Below are 18,422 nucleotides of genomic sequence, written 5' to 3'. Positions count from 1 at the left end.
AAAGAATGTAGGTTTCCATCCTGAAAAAGTCATTTCTTTTGATGTAGCATGGGATATCATTGAGGCTGTTAGGGCCATGAATGAGGTACATTTAGGTGACTAGGTTTCTCAAAGGATGGGAAACACTTTCAGTATTAGGGTATGATGGGACTCCCAAATAGGTACAATTCAAGGCCCATCTGACCATCCTTCATCACATTTTAACCTCACTTTATGCATTAGATAATATTTTTTTCAACTATAATGCATTCTTAGGGAGGTTAGGGAATATTTGGTATATAATATAGCCTAACACATTGAATGTGCATGAAAAATATGATTTAATGTGTAGAACATGTTGGATACTAGAAGGAGAAGATTTAAGAGGCTTGTTCCTTACATCAGTCTTACAGGCAAATTTAGTGTCCTTTCGAATGACTAACCCCTAGACCTAGTAGAAAGTCTAGAATGACAGTTAAAGTAATTCCATTGCTTTTCCTATAGCTAAAAAATAAAAGAAAAAGGAGCAAAAGTACCAACCTATATCTCTCGCTCGATCCCTCTTCCCTTTGGCCACTTTCGCCACTCTCTTCCTTACTTAACTCGCTTGAAAGGTACCTGCACACAAGCCGAGACAGAAAACTATCAAAGCATACATATTGATCTGTTAACTAAACATATTTATGAGAAAATTCTTCGGCGTAAATCACTTGATCTTACATTTTTCGACGCTTTTAGAACCAACTTGTCCTGACGATGAACCACACTGGTTGGTTAGAAACCCATCGACAAATGTAAGATCATGTGATTTATGCCGAAGAATTTTCTCATAAACTTGATATGGATCATAGAAGCCTCAACTCAACAAATAAACATATTATAGAATCGAAAGTACAATATACATCACATAAACACATGAATGGAAAAAGCATAGAACTCTTTATTCATAGAAGGAAAGATTACAACCCATGTGGATGCATGTCCGATTCAGTGTCATCCTTCCAGCTTCAAACCCTTCTCTCCTCATGAATAAAAAATTTGACATGATAACATTAGTCTCTCTACTAATCTCATCCAAGCAGCATTTCCTTAGCTTAAGAAGTCTCAACCTTAGACCAGCCTTGAATGCCTGGTCATTTTATAACTGAAAAGAGGAGGTTAGGCCATTAATAGCCGTCATGAATGCTTTGCCATATTTTGGAAGTGGTTCCATGGAGGAAGGGATAATGGGTTAAGGTTCATTCATCTCCTTCCTCATCCAAAAGTGAGCCCAATCCTTTTAGAAACCTCTAGAAGCATCCATTGGATGAGGAATCCAATGGATTCATTTGAAAAATTCGATGGATCTCGCTCATCGCAGGTGATACAAAGGCCAGGTGCTATGCATAGCACCCAGACAGTGTAGTGCCTGCCATTCATTGTAGCCAAATAGAAGGCCACCTGCGATGATCTCCTTAGGGACATTTTTTGGATGAATGGTGTCATGAAACTCTTGGGAAGAAAGCATGATGTAGGTTAACTTCATTAGGGAATGAAAACAACTGAATTAGGGGTTGATAGACCCTAATAATACAGATCTGGAAGTTGGGGTTGATGTGCCCAAATTTTCCTGTAACAGATGCCCCCTAAAGCATGAAGTCGAAAATAACCATGTCGAGTGAGGTGCTTTACCACTTGGAGAGAAGGTTTCGAACCGGAAGGTGACCTGCATCAGTTACAATACAAATATCATGATACTTTGATTTTTTTCTCACAATTTTTAGCTGAGGGAAGGCATACCCATGCTCAGCTTATAAACTTTCATTACATGTACAAATATAGTCGTCTACAGATGTAGACCCATGAGTGGATGACCATGAATGTAAGGCCATTGTACATTTGATATAGTACTCCTGAAAAATATATCGCAACCTGGATGGATGAAACTAGATCCAGGGTCTTCAATCTCGTCCAATATTTCACTCAATGTACAAGTCTAACCATGTGAATAGATGATCTGAAGTCAAACATGGAGAGACATCGTCTGATTACCAGCCAATGATGTAAGCTGTTAACAGATGCGAGAGGAATCACCGATAATGATAATGACCCTCAAGGTACTGCAGTACATTCCGCATGGTGTGAATAAATGATTTGATGTCGAACACCATACGAAGTCTTTCGGTCGAAGGCCAGTGATGTCAACCTATCGCCGGAAGCAAGAAACCTGCCATTGATGTATGCAAGCCTCAAGGTACTGAAGGGGTGTTTCTAAGTCAACTTCTTGGATGATATGCTAATTTCGACAAGAAGTGACTCATCGCATGAGGGCCTTGATATATCCCACCTCAATGACATGAAATGAGGTAAATGATTTTGGAGATGAAACATTGACTGACGACACAAGGTTCAGGAATGACGAGAATGAAAATCAAGGTTTACTGTATTGTAAAGGATGAAGTTTTGAACTGAATGACTTCTCTTGAACATATCAGCGACACTAAAGTGAATTGGTAGCATTTACCCAAAACAAAGTGATGGATGTTATGATAGACCAACGGTGTGATAACCATCAAGCTGAGTGACCTAACCCACATAGTCACAGTGATGAGGTGAAAGTGTCATGTTCAAGAGTGACCTGCTACCATAAAGTGTTCCCAGCGTTTTCCAATTTTTCCCCAGTCATTTATGACCAGTACCTCTTTATTTTTTATCAAGCTTGAGGAGGATAACATATGCTTGTTGTATAATTTCACCCTTCGGGTGAATCCATCACTATTTGATGTTTTAATGAGTCTAGCGAAGGTGAAACTTGGCCTTGTCTAGATGGACAAGTTTGTTGCTATTTGATGTTTTTAACGAGTTTAACGAGAAAGATAACTCGGTCCTTTTCATACTTAGGAAGTCTAAAAGGGACTAAAAGGAAACTCCAAAAGTTCTTTTTCATAAATTTGTCTCTCAAGTCCGAAAAAGCATAAAATAATACAAGAGAGAACATATTGATCATGTTTGATCAATCACTACCTTTTTCGTAGTTAATTTTTCTGAGCCCGAAGAAGGGGTAAAACTATACTGAGTAGATATCGATTCTAATCCATTAACGAGCTAGAAATGACAAGCACTCAGCAATATTTTCATGTTTAGAGAGTTTGAAAAGAGCTTAAAGAGGACTCCAATTTTGAGGAACGAGTGGTATCTAGGGTAGCAACTAGTTCCGATGATGTTGGAACTTCTCAAAACATGTCGATTTATGTAAAGAGGCTCGCTAACAAGACCACTCATTGCAATTGTTCCTCAAAAAAGGTAAAACAACCAAGTGAAAGCGTATGATCGACCAAAGGGATGGTGGCGATGGAATGAAAACAACCAAGGCTCATCTGACGAAAGAGGCTGATAGAATGGCAATCACGAGGGTTAAACTGGAAATGGGTTCATTTTTAGACAAGCTTGAACCATAGGGAACTGTGCTTGGATTCAGTTTCATGTTTACACAAGCTTGAAACGAAAAACTATGCTTGGAATTGGTTTACATGCCCCCAACATGATGAAAGGGAGAGTCTTCTGTAACCAGATGGAAGTCATTGTGGTGAAGCAGGACAGTTATCCAACACCTTTTTGGCTTTGTCCGGATAGACAAAGGTGAATGGGGTGATTCCCTTCACATAACCTACAAGGAAACTTAACTTTACCACTAGGTGCATGCCCCCTAAGCTTCATTACATTCACCTAAGTAGACTACTCTTGGCTATTAGGTTAATGGAATGAAGGTTCCTTTACGAGATCAAGTGAAAGACTCGACTGGGATTTTACGAGATCAAGTGAAAGACTCGACTGGGATTTTACGAGATCTAATGAAAGACTCGACTCAACTTGGAACTTTGCTTTAGGGACCTTATTTCATTTTTAAATGAGCTTGACACAAGATAAGAAACTCTGCTCAGATTCCTTGTTTCATTTTTTAACGAGGTTGACACAAGACCAGGAACTATCCTCATTGACCTGTTTCATTTTTTAACAAGGTTGACACAGTAAAAGAACTATCCTCGAACTCCTTGTTTCATTTTTTAACGAGGTTGACACAAGACAATGAACTATCCTCGGATTCCTTGTTTCTTTTTTTAACGAGGTTGACACAAGACAACGAACTTTCCTCGAATTCCTTGGTTTCATTTTTTAACGAGGTTGACACAAGACAAGGAACTATCCTCGGGCCCCTTGTTTCACTTTTTAAAGAGGTTGACATAAGACAACGAACTATCCTCAGAGTCCTTGGTTTCATTTTTTAACGAGGTTGACACAAGACAATGAACTATACTCGGAGCCCATTGTTTCATTTTTTAACGAGGTTGACACAAGACCAAGAACTGTCCTTGTACCCTTGGTTTCATTTTTTAACGAGGTTGACATAAGACAATGAACTATCCTCGGAGACCCTTGTTTCATTTTTTAACGAGGTTGACACAAGACAACGAACTATCCTCGGGTACCCTTGTTTCATTTTTTAACGAGGTTGACACAAGACAATGAACTATCCTTGGGTACCCTTGTTTCATTTTTTCACGAGGTTGACACAAGACCACAAACTATCCTCAGGGACCTGTTTCAATTTTTAACAAGGTTGACACAGTAAAAGAACTATCCTCATGCTCCTTTGTTTCATTTTTTAACGAGGTTGACACAAGACAACGAACTATCCTTGAAGGGCCAGTTTCATTTTTTTAACGAGGTTGACACAGTAAAAGAAATATCCTTGAACTCCTTGTTTCATTTTTTAACGAGGTTGACACAAGACAAGGAACTATCCTCGGACCCTGTTTCATTTTTTAATGAGGTTGACACAGTAAAGGAACTATTTTCATATTCCTTGTTTCATTTTTCAACGAGGTTGACACAAGACAAGGAACTATTCTCGGACTCCTTGGTTTCATTTTTTAACGAGGTTGACACAAGACCAGGAACCATCCTCGGACTTCTTGATCACAACTCATAAGAGGTCATGAAGGAAATATCTAGTTCCAATGCCCCCATTACATGATGTACAACATCATTGAATTGATCGTCAGTTGATGTAGGTATGAAACAGGTTGCCACATAATTAACCCATGGCGGGGAAGATACCATTGGTACAAATGGACCAATTAGGGAAGATGGTTGACTAGGAGCTATATTTGGATTGGGAAATGAAAGCTGGTCAACGGTGACAATCCTGCCTTCATGCGGGAAACAAATCACTTGAAAGAGTGTTGAAACAATAGCTCCCATGCCATAAACATAGTCATGCCCAAGAAGTAAATTGTAATCTAATGGGCCTAGGACTACCATCACATTCAAATAAATGGTTTTTCCTCCCAAAGTAATAGGTAACCGAGGGAGGATCCCTAATGGTTGACTCGTTCCTTTGTTAGAAGCCAACAAATTCTGTGTAACTGGCACAAGCAGTGGCAAACCAAGCGCTTGCCAATCCTTTGAGGAAAGGATACTCACTGATGCACCTTCATCTATAATAGTGCCTGATATAATCATATTACAAACTTGTACTATGATTTGGAAAGGCACATATGAAGGAAGGTGGAATGGTGCTAGTCGATTCCAATCAAAGGAAGTGACTAGACTACTTGGGAGGGGTACCATAGAAATGGGAGAATTAACCCCTTGAGTTATGAGAATTGGAGGATTTTCCCCTTGTCTTGATGGAACAGGTGAATTTCCCCCAAGCTCATTTGAATCTGAAGAAACAAAAATAACTTGAGTGGTATCATGTTCACTCTCTTCAGGAAGGGTACGATTTATTGAAGGTGAAATCAGGTCAACTATTACCTCGACCTGTTGATTTGGGTTGGGTATAGACTCAGAGGATTCACTTTCAGAGAGAGTGGGTTTGACCGACGATTGATTTTGGTCAGTCAATTCATCAACTAGTGAAGGATTTAGGGAAAGTTTCCTGTAACCAGATGGAAATCGCTGCGGTGAAGCAGGACAATTATCCAACACTTCTTTGGCTTCATCCAGATAGGGACAAAGGTGAATGGGGTGATTCCCTTCACATAAACTACATGGAAACTTGACTTTATCCTTCTTTCCATGAACTTTACTATCACTAGTTGATGGTATGTCACCAACATGATCTCTAGAGGTTGATGACATGGGATGATGTGAATGGGAAGACCAGTCTTCTAAGATATGAGGAATATCGGGACAATTTCGAAGAAGATGGTCTCCCGCACAAAGCTTGCATGGATATCAAACTTTGTGCGGCTTAACGGATAGTTTTTCATCAGATTTTGCATTCAAAGCAATGGTTGCTTTGTTTCTCCTCTGTTGAATTTGCTTCTTCTTCTTCTTCCCTTTCTTCTTCTTCTTAGCCACCTGGTTACTAGTACCAACACTTTCACCAGGAGAAGAGGAAGAAGGGGAGGAAGAAATAAACGAGGAAGAAGGCAAAGGGTCAACTTTAGGATCAACTGGAGGTTGATTTTGTCCAGTTGGAGGTGTACTCAATTACAGAGAAATCACGACATTTTGAACCAAAGAGGTTGAAAACAACCATACCGGAAAGCTAATGGTAAATCCTGGAAGGGACAATGTAGCCATATAGGGAGCACCGATATTTCTGAAAGGAGGAAAAAGATTGGGAGTCCCATCAAAAGGAATTCCTTGATTAGTGGAATATGGATTTGTCGCCATATGTTTCAACCTAAGATCAACTAAAAAACCAGCGTGGAGGATGTTATCCGCAGTCAATTAATTTTTACGACACTAGAACTTAACTTTGATTTTTCATTTTTAAGAGTCGAGAAAAAGCAAAAGATGACTCTAGTCGCTTTCGTTGTTTAATGAGCTTGAAAGGAAAAGTGCTCAGATGAAACTTTTCTTTTAAGGAGTCGAAAAGGAACAAAAGTGGCTGTTTTAGAGATCCTAAGCAAGAGGGTTTACCAAACTAATCACAAAACTGCAATATATCCCGAATGTTGTGTTCGGTGCATTGTGATCGGTAAGGCAGCATACTCAGCTTCCTAGGGATAAAGGATTTAAACCTATTGGGGTCTCCCACTATATACACGACGGTATAGGGAGCACAAGTCCGTACTAGTACTTACCGGTTCAGAGAGGAGGAATCACCCAACCTCAATGAAATGACAGCCACTAGGTTTTAAGACGCCAGAACATGTCTCTAGCCTAGACACCTCTAGATGTTTGCGTTAAATTCCAATGCATTATTAGGTTAATTGAGGTTAATTTTAGGTTGATCTTGCTTAAAATTTGCCTTTGGGTTTCACCATGTGATGTTTTCCAAAATTCCTAAGAATGCAATTAAAATGAGAAGCACTCTTTCCATTTTGACAATGAAAATCCTAGCTACAAGGGAAAGAGCAAACAAGTACTTTTTGGATCAAACAACAAAGAGCACTCACTAATGCATTTCCCTAACCATTCCTTTTAAGCACACACATTCAATCTCCTAAAATGCAATTACATGTATTTCATTTTCTTTTCAGTGCTCCTTAATGTGAATTATGCACTAAAAAGAACAAATGCAAAATGATTCAAAAGACTTTTTCACAAAAATGTCGATTTATGACAATTTCACTTAAATATAAAGGAAGACTAAATGACACTTTTAACTTTAAGGAAACGAAGATTTTCGACACTTAAACAAAAATATGAATCAGATGCACAAGTAGACCAATCGATTATTTTAATGAAGGAAGATTTTACGACACTTCATATTTGACAAAACAATCGACTGAAACTACTTTCAACAATGGAATGCAAATGATAAAACAAATACATAAACAAAAATTTAACAATCCAGTCTAAAATGGGTTGAAACAAGGAAATGAAGACTGCTTTCAGAGACAAGAAATCATCTAAATCCAACAAACAATTCAAACAACTGAAAATTGACTTAAGGCTTCAGCTCCTAGATGGGAAAACTGATCCAAAAGGAATCAATGCAGGCCAAAGTGAGGGATAGTGTGATGCATAGCACTGTCTCTGTGCAGAGGGTGCAATGCATAGCACCCTGTTAGTTACAGAGCTGCGATGATTACAGAATGACAATTTTATGCTCAAAATTGACTCAAATTTTAGTAAATTGAACTTGAATTCGATGAAAAATAGAGGGTAAAGTATGTCAAAGTGTTCTAAGAGATTGATTAGCTACTATAAGGGATAGGATTGCTCCCTAGTGGAGTCGCCATTTTGTTACAGACAAATTTAGTGTCTTTTCGAACGACTAACCCCTAGACCTAGTAGCAAGTCTAGAACAACAGTTAAAGTAATTCCATTGCTTTTCCTATAGCTAACAGATAAAAGGAAGAGGAACAAAAGTACCAACCTGTATCTCTCGCTCGATCCCTCTTCCCTTTGACCGCTTTTGCCACTCTCTTCCATACTTAACTCGCTTGAAAGGTACCTACACATAAGCCGAGACAGAAAACCATCAAAGCATACATATCGATATGTTAACTAAACATATTATAGAATCGAAAGTACAATATACATCACATAAACACATGAATGGAAAAAGCATAGAACTCTTTATTCATAGAAGGAAATATTACAACCCATGTAGATGCATGTCCGATTCAGTGTTGAAAAGTGTGCAACAAGAAATGCTTGTTGAGAATGCAACAAGATGATGGAGCTTAGTGGAAAGGAGTCGCCTTCACTAAGTGGGCCTGCAGGCAAATTATGGCGCAAAGTCTATTTTGGGATCATAGCAGGAATGATCACAACAGGAGTGATCACAGCAGGAGTGATCACAACAGGAGTGATCAGAGTCTATTTTTAGACTGCTAGTCAAAAATAGAAAAGTCAAATATTATTGTCTCATAATAATATTTAGACTATAAACTTTATCTTATTCTCTTGGAGCACTTCAGTTTGAGCTACAGATGTGGCACATGTAGCTATCAGAAGGAAATACGTTTTCTTATGTGTTAGTTGAGCTATTGCATGCAGGACATCAGTTAGAACTCATGTGGTTGAGTTCTGTGGAGTTGGATGAGCAGTTAATGGAGTTGTGTTTAGTTTGACTTAGTTGAACTAGTTGTATTTAGTCTAACTGATCAATAGACTAAGTGATGAGTTGTGTGAATTAGTTATTAATTAATTCACTAATTATTAACTCATAATGCAACTGAAGAATACATCAGTTAACTCAGTGCATGTACAGTTCAGTGGAGACAGGTGTTAGAGGTTGAGATTGCTATCAATTGTGCATGAGATTTTGCACATGCATGGATTGAGTTATGCCAATGATCTCTTCATAGTGTGGGCCAATACCAAGTGAAATATAGCTTGTGCTCACGTGATTTACAGTGTGGGTGATTTTCACAAGGTAAATAGGAGTTTAGATTAGCCATTCTCATTCATTCTCAGCAGGTATTGTGCAGTGGAGGCAGGCAAGCAGCGGAGGAGATTTGGAGATCAGATCTGAGCTGTATTGTGTGTAACAGGTGGAGATAGTACTGAGTACTTGTGAGGAGTATTGTACTATGTTTGTTACATGTTCTCAATCAATATAATATACAGATAGTTGGGGTTTTTTAGCGAGATGCTTTCCCTGGGAAAATACTGTGTTGATATGTGTGATTGATGCTTCTATGTGCGCATGTTAATGTTTCTGCTTTTGTAAATTGATGATCAACGTAGAGGAGGTTATGTATTATGCATGTTCCGCTTATAAGTGTATAATCAAGATAATCTCTGTGAATATGTGTCATATTATTAAAAATTTCTACATGGTATCAGAGCCCTTTGATTAGGAAAAGTTCTACAGGATATCAAAGCGAGGATTGATCATCAGATCTACTATTCAGAAAGTGTTTACAATTTATTTCTTCAGGCAGAGTTTGTAATTGGGCTAGGTAGCCTCTGGATTCATCCTTCTTTTGGAAGGTGAGATATCTGGTGAATGCCCATATAGTCGATCTTTGTACAAGAAATACTTTGTTCTCACGGATTTTAGATCAGAAGCGGTTGAGTTTTGAGCTGGTGGAATGGCGCTCAAGGATAAACTCAGAAACATTAGGTGTGAGAATGGAGACAGTATGCCCCAGTATCTCACGAAGTTCACCCAATGTGGGGATGAGCTGGGAAGTGTGGGGGTAACTGTTGAGGATGAGGATATGGTGAGTCTAGCACTCCTTGGCCTTCCTAAGAGTTGGCATAGCTACCAGGACTCGGTGAATGGAAGGGAGAAATTGCCAGGATGGGAGAGACTTTGGTCAGATCTTGTGCAAGAGGAGATTAGACAGCGCACCAGAGATAGTTCTTCATCTATGCATGATGAGGAGAACTATGCCTTAGTGAGTAAGGCGAAGAAGGGGAAGGGGAAGGTTTCTCTTTCTGAATCCAGTTCTTCCAATGATGGGAAGAAGGTTAACAAGTCGAAGGTGCGATGCTTTCGTTGTCATGAGTTGGGCCATTATGCTACTAATTGCCCAAAGAAGAAGTCCAAGAAGGGATCCGGGGAAGGATCTGAAGGTGAGGCACTTGCTTCACAGTTTGAGTTGGACTTCACACTCTTCGCATGCATGGTTTCATCCATGGTGGGAAGTGGTTGGTTTCTTGACAGTGGAGCTTCTTTCCACATGACCGGTGACAAAAGTTTGTTCAGTACTTTGGAGGAGAAAGATCTCCAGATACTCATAGGGATGGGTAATGATGAGAAGTATAGTGTCTCAGGTGTAGGCACGATTATTTTTCAGAGGGAGCATGGAGCTCGCCTTACCTTGACCGATGTCAAGTATGTACTAGGACTGAAGAGAAACTTGGTGTCGATCGCGATGCTGGAAGACAGAGGCTATGATGTAGTCTTCAATAAGGAAAAGGTTTTCCTTAGACACATCATCACTAGACAGGTGAAGCAGATTGGTTCACGGGTCAAGAACCTGTATGCTCTTGAGGTTCAAGATGCATGCAAAGCCTTGAGCAGTGAGGCAACTGATGGAGACTTGGTGGTTGAGAGGGAGTGTATATTACCTCTCAACATGCAGAGCCAGAAGAAGTCTCAGACGATTGTGGAGGAGCCACGATTGGTGCAGCAACTTCAGGAGGTTGTGGAGTAGCCACAACAGGGGAAGCTGTGTGGAGATGGAGTAGAGACATCTACTCATGCAGACACCTCCAGTAGGGGGAAACTTTGAGCCAGGTGGGCTGAGGGATCACATGCAGCCATACCTCCAGGTAGGAGGTGGGGTGATGTGGATTGATCGTCCCAAGGAGGAGGGGCAGGATCCTTGAGGTACCCAACCTCTTAGATGAGACCTTGCTACGGGAGCCCCAATGTGTAGTAGCAGGAACTGACTGATTGGGTAGAGACAGATGCAGATGGAGTGGCAGAGAGAGCGATAGTGTAGGGAATCCCAGGACAGCGCATAGCATGCAGGCTGCAGCAATGCGAGAGGCACAAGTGTTTTGCACAGTGCTAGGTGGCACAGAGAGGTGTGCAATGGTGCGAGATGCATGGAGATGTTGTAGTAGCGCAGATGTTAGAGGGGGAGCACTTGTCAGCAGTAGGTAGAGCTTCAGCATCAGAGTATGTTCCTAGCCCAACGGAGTGGTCAGTTGGGAGTGTTTTTTGTTCCAAGTGTTGTTGGAGCAAAGTGGACCGGGCATATGTGTTGCATGCAGAACATTCCAAAGTTTCAGGATCGGGTTTGAGAGGAAGACTTTCTTTTTGAGAGGGAGTGTTGAAAAGTGTGCAACAAGAAATGCTTGTTGAGAATGCAACAAGATGATGGAGCTTAGTGGAAAGGAGTCGCCTTCGCTAAGTGGGCTCGCAGGCAAATTATGGCACAAAGTCTGTTTTTGGATCACAGCAGGAATGATCACAACAGGAGTGATCACAGCAAGAGTGATCACAGCAGGAGTGATCATAGCAGGAGTGATCACAATAGGAGTGATCAGAGTCTATTTTTAGACTGCTAGTCAAAAATAGAAAAGTCAAATATTATTGTCTCATAATAATATTTAGACTATAAACTTTATCTTATTCTCTTGGAGCACTTCAGTTTGAGCTACAGATGTGGCACATGTAGCTGTCAGAAGGAAATACATTTTCTTATGTGTTAGTTGAACTATTGCATGCAGGACATCAGTTAGAACTCATGTGGTTGAGTTCTGTGGAGTTGGACGAGCAGTTAATGGAGTTGTGTTCAGTTTGACTTAGTTGAACTAGTTGTATTTAGTCTAACTGATCAATAGACTAAGTGATGAGTTGTGTGAACTAGTTATTAATTAATTCACTAATTATTAACTCATAATGAAACTAAAGAATACATCAGTTAACTCAGTGCATGTACAGTTCAGTGGAGACAGGTGTTAGAGGTTGAGATTGCTATCAATTGTGCATGAGATTTTGCACATGCATGGATTGAGTTATGCCAATGATCTTTGCATAGTGTGGGCCAATACCAAGTGAAATATAGCTTGTGCTCACGTGATTTACAGTGTGGGTGATTTTCACAAGGTAAAAAGGAGTTTGGATCAGCCATTCTCATTCATTCTTAGCAGGTATTGTGCAGTGGAGGCAGGCAAGCAGCAGAGGAGATTTGGAGATCAGATCTAAGCTGTATTGTGTGTAACAGGTGGAGATAGTACTGAGTACTTGTGAGGATTATTGTACTATGTTTGTTACATGTTATCAATCAATATAATATACAGATAGTTGGGGTTTTTAGCGAGATGCTTTCCCCGAGAAAATATTGTGTTGATATGTGTGATTGATTCTTCTATGTGCGCATGTTAATGTTTCTGCTTCTGTAAATTGATGATCAACGTAGAGGAGGTTATGTATTATGCATGTTCCGCCTATAAGTGTATAATTAGGATAATCTCTGTGAATATGTGTCATATTATTCAAAATTTCTACATTCAGTGTCATCCTTCCAGCGTCAAACCCTTCTCTCCTCATGAATCAACAATTTGACATGATAACATTACTCTCTCTACTAATCTCATCCAAGCAGCATTTCCTTAGCTTAAGAAGTCTCAACCTTAGACCAGCCTTGAATGCCTAGTCATTTTATGACTGAAAAGAGGATGTTAGGCCATTAATGGCCCTCATGAATGCTTTTCCATATTTGGGAAGTGGTTCCATGGAGGAAGGGATAATGGATTAAAGTTCATTCATCTCCTTCCTCATCCAAAAGCGAGCCCAATCCTTCTAGAAACCTCTAGAATCATCCATTGGATGACGAATCCAATGGATTCATTTGAAAAATTCGATGGATATCGCTCATCACAGGTGATACAAAGTCCATGTGCTATGCATAGCACCCAGACAATGTAGTGCCTACCATTCATTGCAGCTAGATAGAAGGCCACTTGCGATGATCTCCTTAGGGACATTTTTTGGATGAATGGTGTCATGAAACTCTTGGGAAGCAAGCATGATGTAGGTTAACTTCATTAGGGAATGAAAACAACTGAATTAGGGGTTGATAGATCCTAATAATACAGATCTGGAAGTTGGGGCTGATGTGCCCAAATTTTCCTGTAACAATCAGCCCATGAACAAATCAGTTGGCTCATGGGCAGTTACTACCCCTCAGTGACTATGAGTACCCCAGGAGACCAAATCCACTTTTGTAGGAGTTTTGGAGGGAAGAAAACCTCCCTTCAAGGAGGCTGCCCCTCACTCACTTTTGTATAAATAAGAGAGAGCTTACTAGCTCAATAGGATTCAAATTTCAAACGAAAGATAGTGACTATTAGAGAAAGAGACTTTTGCTTATTATTTCCATTGTCATGTTACATCTTTGAAAATTTTTGAGATTAATGAATAACATCATTTTGTTTCCAGTCTGAGCTTGATTTAAGGGAGATTATTTTCCTTGGGTTAGAGACCAACCCAAGTACTCAAACACCTTCTTTTGTACATTTCTTTATGCCCTTTTGTTGCATGCACTTAGTCTAGTTGTGCTTCTTTCTACAAATCTGGTTGATAAGAAAAACATTGTCTCTGCAGGTTAGTGAGTGAGCTCCCTTGGGAAGCTTGGTTATGTACCCTGTGTGGACAAGCACCAAAAATAGTTTCTCTTTTATGCAATAGTTATATTATGTTCCAAATTCAACTCATCCTTTCACATGCATTTTTCTTTTTGCAATTAGTGTTTTAATAGTCATTTAATCACTTTGTCTTTATTAGTTAAACATTTATTTGGTGTGCAGATGAAGTCTATTGGTTTATATATTAGAATATAACCATTTCATATGAAATAGTGTCACTTCCTTCAACATTCCACTTTCCATTTCTACTCGCTCTGCAAACTATCTGCATTCTACAAATTACACCACTAAGCTACACGAGACTGTTAGTTTCATTTTTTCCTCTTGCACAAGTTGGTCTACTGAGTATATTTGGGCTTGGAAATGTCTCTTTCACCCTTCCACAACCTCATATCACTTTATTACACCTTAATACCACTCTTAGAACCCTTAGATTGCTCTTAGGTGCAATCATGTGGCAAAACATGACATCCTATAGAAATCATGTAGCATTACACACAATTCTTCAGAACATGTCCATAATTGCCTCTAAAGCCTATTTTTTGCTTCTCATCACTTCCCAACGTCCTATAAGCCTTGAAAATGAACTTGAAAAGATCAAAGACCCTTTAGGTACTTTCCTTCCATCGTTGTAGTTTTAATTTTGCAACTAGGGTAAATTGTTTTGGTTATGAGTTAAGTAGCATAAAAATAGTTTACCTTGATCACTTTTGAGCATTTCGTGGTTTTTGAAAATATAATAGAATTTAATTTTATTGCAATAGCATATATTTTTTTTCCTCCAAGATAGATTAGTCATTTTCATGGCATTTACTTTCATACAACTAGCTTAGGGCTACTTTTCTATTATTTACCTTCTGCAAAATAGATTAGGATTTCTTTTCCAGCATTTCCTTCCATTTAAATAGATTGGTGTTTATTTCATGCAGTAGGACAAGTAATGCTTCAATTGTCTCTTTTCTTGCAAAGTTAAGTTCAATAGTTTTCCTTCTTTGGAAGTTTGGAAATTGGTCTTCGCACATTTTAGTTTAATTCAATGCTTCATAGCAGCTTAGGTAGAGTCTTGCTTGTTTTGCATATAACACTATCACCTCTTTAGTTTGTACAAACTCTAAATTGATAAATTAAAGCTGGTAGCCTTGGGATTTGCAACAATATTTTTGTAATACCAAGATTCATCACCCATGTGTGTTATCTTGCCATTGTTCAAGATTTTAGTTCGTGTTTTCTAAACCATAATCCACACGAAATTGAAGTCAAAATTGAGTAAGAGAGATTGGTATTTTGTGGAGGATGAAAGCATACATAGAGGCCATGTGGAAACAATGAAATACTGAAATACATAGGAAATTCTGACAACAATAAGGAGAAACATCACAAATATGTAGAACAATACAATTTGAGGAAAAATGCATGGTGTCAAATTATACAATTGGATGATAAGTTGAGCTCTAATGGTTATGAGAAGCACATATACAATCTTATCTTTGAATGTAGAAACATACATACAATTTACAAACCCATTTAAAATCATAAATTGTGTTTTAAACTATGCTCAGAGTAGTTTAAACATACATAGAAGGAAATGATTTCACTCACGGTTGAATCAAATTCTCACTTAAAGCCTGAAACAGGCTTCAACTGAGAATAGGTTCCATTCTAAAGAAATAAATTTTATGCTAACAACCTATATGTTAACATAAAATATAAGAGATCATTTTAATAATAAATTGAAATACACTTTGCTCAACAAGGAAAGAAACTAAAAGTTTCTCAGAAAGGACCACATTATGCTCAAAAATTTCTCAGTGGTTTTCCCAAAAGAAACCAATTTTTTCTCAATAGTTTGCTCAGGAAAAATCATAAATTTCTTCTCTTATCAATCAATGGTTTTTCAATAATTTTATTAAATCAATAGTTCTTATGAGATATCATAATTTGAGAAATCACATTCTACTCATAGAGAGATTAAATTTTATTCAAATAGAGAAACTACAGAGAGCTACTTTTTCTGAGGCTAAAGTAGTTACAAAAGGTTATTACTTAGTTGATTGGAAACCCATATTTGATAAAGGGAAATTACACTTTGATCACAAAATATTGTTCTTGTTTTAGTGATATTTTACTCAAATTTAAATGGAAACCATTTCTCAAATAAGAGAAAAACTATACAAGAGGAAATTATATTATACTTGCTAGTCATATTTTTCTCACATTTTCCCAATTAGATTACAAGTGTTATATTATTTATATTTGTTTGTTACATTGAATTTCGTTCCTTTACAAAAAAAGAGGTCATTAATAAATTTGCAATTTTTCTACACAAAGTTACTTCATAGAGTCGTTTCACAAGGTTGCTACATAGAATTTCAACAATGGAAGTAAGAGTTGAGCCACTTCAATTTGAAACATATAAATTGCATGTTGATAAAATAATAATTTCTCAAGAAGTAGGGTGGTTGAGATTCCTTCCAAAGTTTATTTATACAATGTTGATGTGTCTAAAGCTTCTTCTTACACATTTGATGGGGAAAGTGCCAGAGTGGAAAATTTAAGAATACATCTATCTGATCATGCAATTCCACAAATCATAGGTTTTCCTCGGGATGGAGAAAGATGATTCAAGAACCACTAATTGGAAGGGAAGGCATGGACACCCTTCATCAAGGAATTAAGGTCAAAGCCTAATTGGTTTAGAGGCATGCTTAACACTTGGTTAAAACAACCATGTAATGAATTAACCTTCTTAGTACAAAAGTATGTGACTTGTGAGGGAAGATTCGACCTCATTTACTTATACCACATCAGGACATCACATCATTTGAGCGCAGATAAAACACTAAATGTACCATACCATCTATTGCACAAACTCACTAAAATGGAAAGGATGAATCAAAAGCACCCTAGAAATGAGCACAAAATTTATACCAGCATGGTCTCATCAAGTTAATCATAGAATTGGAACTAGAACAACATGAGAAACTTGGGATCAATTTTTCAAGGATAATCAATTTGTTGATATTAGTGAAGAAAAACCAATCATGGAGGAAGGATCCCCAGTAGAAGAAGAGGAAATGCTTGAGATATCTCCACCTCAATTTCAAGTACAAGCATCAAGAAAAGAACCCAATACATATACTAAAAGAGTTACAAGGTCCATGACAAGACAAGGCTGAGATGAACAAAAAAAGGAGAAGTATCTTGCCAAAGTGGTTGAAAGGCCAAGAACTAGATTCTCTTCAAGTACCTTAGAGGTAGATGAAGACCAATGAACATTGTATGACTAAATTGAATCCTTGGAAGCCAAGGAAAAATAATGCCAACAACCATTAACAACAAAAGAAACAGATAAAAAATCAAATATGCCAAAGGAATATATTCTCATTGATGAAGAATAAAATACCCTTGCTGAAGATGAAGTTGTAGACATCTTGAAAGATATTCCTTTAAAATAAAAAGGAAAAGATCCTATGAGTATTGCTAGAGAAGCTATTAAGAAAAAGAGGAGAAAACTTAGAAAGTTGAAGATAACTATTGAGAGATGAGAGTCTTGGAGTGGTATATCAAAATACAAAATGATTTTCTCATAAGATATAACCTAAAATTAGTGGAGGAAAATGAAAATTTGAAAGAAGAAAAAAAATACTTCGAGAAGAGAATCTGATGGTGTCCAAGAAAGCATATAACTAGTATCAATAGAAGAAACAATTTAAGGCTAAGAACATAAGCCTCAAGGTGAGGATGTTAATGAATATGTCAATACAAAAATGACAAACATCACTACCAACATAAAGAGATAACGTGGATTTTCTTCTCTAGGTAGCAAGGGCACTTTGAGAACAGTGACATAGTGACTTTGATTTGATACATTTTTAACTTACTTTTATCAATAGACTACTTCCTAAGGTATTTTGCTATTACTTTTTAATTTTTGAATTTTCATGAAAGCATACGTATTGTAAATCTAGTTTACCATATTTTTACTAAAAAATAGTACTTTCTGTAAATGCTCATTTGTTTTGATACTTGTAGGATACATGTGAAAGAATTAGGACATGGGTTTTGTTTGCCATGATCTCAGGATGGAAATCCCCCCCTTGGTTTCATGAAAAACTACATGCAAAGGTCCGATCAACATGCGGTCAACACAACCACTTTGCCTACTAAAACATAAATTTTATGAAGAAATTTGCCCAAATATGAGAAAATGCAATTTTCCCACAATATTGGCCATGGGGAAAGTTGAATTTTATCTAGAAGAAGGATCATATTAGTCTCTTGTTAGCCACAAAGAGATTTTTCAATAGTTTCTTTTAAATTTTGCGTATAAAAGCAAAGCTAGTGAAGCTTACCATACAACTTTTAGATTTCAAACTCTTAGATTTTTATTGTGATCTTAATCTTTAGTAACTTAATCATTAGATCTCCAATTTAAGATTTATTAT

This window comes from Pinus tabuliformis, chromosome 3_2 (assembly GCF_031772625.1).
Source record: "Pinus tabuliformis cultivar Carrire ecotype Pingquan chromosome 3_2, CPIR1, whole genome shotgun sequence".
NCBI lineage: Eukaryota > Viridiplantae > Streptophyta > Pinopsida > Pinales > Pinaceae > Pinus > Pinus tabuliformis.
The sequence above is the reverse complement of the archived record's forward strand: the minus strand, read 5'-3'. Positions refer to the sequence as shown.